Here is a 4,607-nt window from a genome sequence, read left to right as displayed (position 1 = left end):
AGAAGAGAAGAGAAGAGAAGAGAAGAGAAGAGAAGAGAAGAGAAGAGGAAAGGGAGTGAAGAAAGGAAAGGAAAATTATTTGAAGTGTTTGAAGATCACTGGGGTTGAGAGGGGATCCTCTCTGCCTTTTCTGAGCGCTGTGACCCTCTTTTTGGGTACTGGGGTTTGGTCTAGGAAAATACAGTTGTCCTTCCTTCCTCCCCACCACTCCTGCCTCTAGTGAAGATACAGTAGTTCACAGTATGTCCACCCACCCCTGCCAATCTCGACATTGCTTCTGCCACGGAAGAGACAGCTCGATGCGTAGGGTTTAGGGATTTTCTAATTTCCAAGGTCAGAGATACCCCAAACCACCAAGTGACGGAAAAAGAGCCCTTGTTAGCAGACCAACAAGTCCCCCAACTCTGATTTGCCCCAGGTACTCTCCAGGCGTTGCATGCGGCCAGCCGGTGCAAGGTATTGTCTGGCTTATTTCCAGGTGCTGTCTACACTTTGTTGGAACCCTCCATACCTGCTCTGAGATTTCATTCTGCTCTTAAAATGCTAAAACCAGCACAGATATGAATATGTACAGCCATTCGAAGAGTGATTTCCCCCACAGTTTATGAAAACTACGCCTCAAAATACTCCCCTTTGCAAATTTTTAATTTAAAAAAATCCACTCCCTTTTAGAAAATAACTAAAAATTCCTTTTAAAATGACATGTACACAAAAAAAAGTCACTGAAATACTTGAGAGAGTGCGCAGAGCGCTTGTCTTCTGTTATGGAAGCACCGAATCAGATGCCTAAGTTATTTACTTTTCTAAGAAGAGGCAAAAAAAAAAAAAAAAAAACACACAAAAAACCCTCGGTCATAAAATAAAAACAAAGGAGATTCATACGGATTAATCAGCATATCTAAATATATGTTCTTAAACTCCAGTCTGGTTTCTTAAAAGGTTTTCGAACAGAAGGGGAAACGATTAATATTTTTAAGATTAAAATCCGAGAGACTCTTTGTTTTTAATGAAGTTAACAGGAAATTTTGAACGCTTTGTAAAATATTTTTAAAGCTGCAAATACCATATAAACGTAATTTAAAACACACAAAGAAAAGTCGAAGCAAAGAGTTGAGAGTCTCTTTTTCCATAGAGGTGAAGGGGGGGGGGGGGTTGCAGTCCTTATTTGCCTTTATAGTTGAACCTCCCTGATCCAAAATGGTCATTTTCAGAGCACATGCTACATATAAGGAGATAATAAATTAAATGCGACGCCCGAGTTTGGTGTCTTAAGGCCAACTTGAAAACATCTCAGCTTTCAGAGAGTAAAATGTGTCTTTTTTTTTTTACAACCAACTGCAACTTTTGCCTTCCTTTAGAAAGGATAACAAAAAGATTTCATGCATAACTTGACCAGAACAAAGAGACCTCACGCCAGTTTTCCTTTTGTAGGGTGACAGCCCCGCGAGAGGAAGAACTTCATTTTAAGCCCACTTGAAATGTTAGTTCTGAAAATACACTTTCAACAGATCGAATGTTGCCAAGAGGCTTGGGCTCCGAGGCAAGCACGTTCGCTTTTGGGAAACAAAGCTGGGGCTGAGATGGGATTGTCACTCGGGAAAACTCCGAAGGAACCCTTTTTTAGGATCTGCTAACAACTTGTGAGCAGATGTGTGTGTGTGTGTCCTCATAAGGGTGTCTAATACATAACCTCAGAGTTTTTCTTCTTCTCTGCCTTAACTGACTAGAAAACACACTTAGCTTCCCTTCCCTGCCATCTTTAGCTTGGAAGCCCATGCACCCTCGGATAGCAGGCTTGGCCCTTGTCGCAGCCAGGGCCACGGTTCCTCGGAAGTCAAACTGAGAACTAAGGAAACAAACTAAGAAAACTATGAAAGGATTTGGGGGGCACGAACTGCAGTAAACCAAGGTGATGAGCTGGGGTTCCACATCAGAAACCCTGAAAACTCAAAGACAATACTTGTCAAAGTTGTTTCCTTTGCGTTACTGATTAAAGACACCCGCTCCCTCCACCAAACACTTTTTTTTAAAGAGAGCGGGGGAGGTGGGAGGCCAGAGTACAGTGTGATGGTTCCGAGAGACTCGAGGACAGTGGAGGCGGAGGGGGGTGGGGAAATCGTGTGTATCAGAGAAAAATGCCATCTCTGATGGAGATTAAAACAATCCGAAAAATTTCTTCTCCTTTGAGGGAGAGTAAGAGTGGGGGTGGGGGGGGGGGAAAGAGAGAGAGAGAGAGAGAGAGAGAGAGAGAGAATTTGGGACTGACAATCCCCCCGCCCCCCTTTTTTTACCCCTTCCCTTCCTTTAGACAGCAAGTCGCAAGGTGCAGGGCAGTCTCTCCAGTCAAGTCTGCACTATGTGGGACTTCACTGAATATTCTTTTCGGAATTCTTCCTGCCACCCTGACACTGCTACTTACTACCTAACTTGTAGCACTTCCGTTCTCTCACCACCCCTGAACACCAAGTGCAATCCCTCATACCCTACATCCCTACTCTTTAAATGGGAAAGTCTCAGAATGGGATGGGACACAGTCAGAGTGTGGGGGCTGGAGAAGATACTGCAACCTTCGATATCCCAGCCAGTGATGGTGCCCCAAATGCCAGTTTTTCTTTTACAGGGTGGCAATTCAGGAGGGAGAAAAGATGGAAGGAGATTTTTCGAACTTGCTGAATCAACTCATTCGCACCATGTCCTTTGATAACAAACAGAAAAGTTTGTGTTTTTTTTTTTTTAATGTGTATATTGCTCTGGAGAGTCAGACTTCCCAGTTTTAACAAAACCAAGGGTGAAGAAGGAAAATAATAACTGAATAGAGTTTTAAGATCTCATCATCCCTTCCCCAAAACATTTTCCCCTCTCCAGTTAGATTTATAAAATGAGCCATTAATTTCTGGCCTGATACTGGCTTAAAGAAGTAGGATTGGGAGGAGAGCTGGCATTACTTTTAATCGTCTCCAATTTTCTCCTTCCACCCACTGTGTTAACCAACCAAGGCTACTGAGAGTGCAACTTCTGAAAAAAAAACAACAGATTATTGGAAGTGCCTGTGTCCCTCCTCCCTACAAGCACCTACTGGCCACAGACTTATAAAATGATTGAGTCATGGTCTCTCAGTCTGGTGGACTAGACAGAGAGGGTGAAAAAGCTCAATGTTAAAAGGAAACGTCTATTTCTCCTCTAGCATAAGGCTCTCCCCTTTCCTTAAAATTCCCCTTCAATATTGAACCTTCATTTGTTGTCAGATTCGTCTAAGTGCTGGAGGCCTTTCTGAAAAACCATTACCATTCAATGACTGGAAAATTGCTCTCATTCCTTTAAAAAAGAAAAAAAAAAAGGCAGCAGCGGCGGCAGTAACAAACAACAGACAACAAAAACTTTCTCCTGTAAACCCTCGCCCGCAGAATTACAAAGGAAGGATATTGACTTACCCCCGAATTGCTGATAAGTTTTTTTTTGGGGGGGGAGGACTTTTTTTTTTAAGATTTCTGTTTGGTAGCTGCTCAGACAGATGCAATTCATAGGCGAAGCTGATTGCCAGAAACGCTATAGATTAGCATGGGGTCTGCAGCACACAGATCCTGATCAATATCCCTACACTCGCACGCCAGATGGTTTGGGAAAGGACAAAAATCAAATAGTTCAAATCAACCCACGATTATGTCTTTTTGTGCTTCTCAGCTCAACCTATCTGGAGCAGAAACGTGTTCTGAGATAGGTCCTGCCAAAGACAAAAATTGCAGGTATTTTCAGCGATTGGGGGGAGGGGGGGAATGAGAATCCAGCAGTTCCTAGCTCTGCCTCGTATTTCTGTTGTTGCATAAAAACAAAGCGGGTAGGTTACTTAGTCAGCTCTGTTTTTACTTGTTAGTCTGTTTATTTTTCTTGAATAATTTATAGGCTTCCTGGTTTAATTAAACGTTCTTCTCTAGATGCCTCTTGGAGCTAGAAAACATGTCAGGGTACAAGAAGGTGCAAAAGGCTCAGACTTTGAGGTTTTAGGTCACTTCCTTCCTGTGTTGTCTCAATTCTTTCATTTGAAAAACAGCGAAAAAAAATCACATTTTTGGTTAATGTCCTTTATTATATATGCATACTATCTTCTCTTGACTCATTTTATTGTCTGCTGAAATATAGAATCCAAACTCCAACAGCAACGTGGTAAATGCTGAATTTCCCAGCACTTCATCCTATGGCTTTTCTCAACTGCTTAGCCAAATCCTAATATTGAACGAAACACATTGTTCACATGCTACGTTTCTGTGCAGTTCATCAATGAATCCAACGCTCTGGGGGGAGGGGGGAGGGGGGAGAGAGAATTTGCTGCAATTAAAAGGACACAATTATGGAGATCCAAGAACTTCTAAAGAATACTGTCTAGGCTACCAGTCTCAAGACAGTAAGCATTTTTCTATTTATTTAATCTTATAAGAAATAGATAGCAATAAGCAGCAGAGCCTTTTCAAATGGTATTATTTCCAGAGGGTTGTTAGGATTGGCAGTCACACTCACCCCAAAAGGGATAGAAATTCGTAGTTTAAGGGGAGGGAGGGGAAGGATGGAGAGAGAGAGAGAGAGAGAGAGAGAGAGAGAGAGAGAGAGAGAGA

This window comes from Petaurus breviceps, unplaced genomic scaffold (assembly GCF_028583685.1).
Source record: "Petaurus breviceps papuanus isolate PSGF00001 unplaced genomic scaffold, PetGlider_PUasm1.0 128, whole genome shotgun sequence".
In the NCBI taxonomy this organism is placed as follows: domain Eukaryota; kingdom Metazoa; phylum Chordata; class Mammalia; order Diprotodontia; family Petauridae; genus Petaurus; species Petaurus breviceps.
This window is presented reverse-complemented; position numbering follows the sequence as displayed.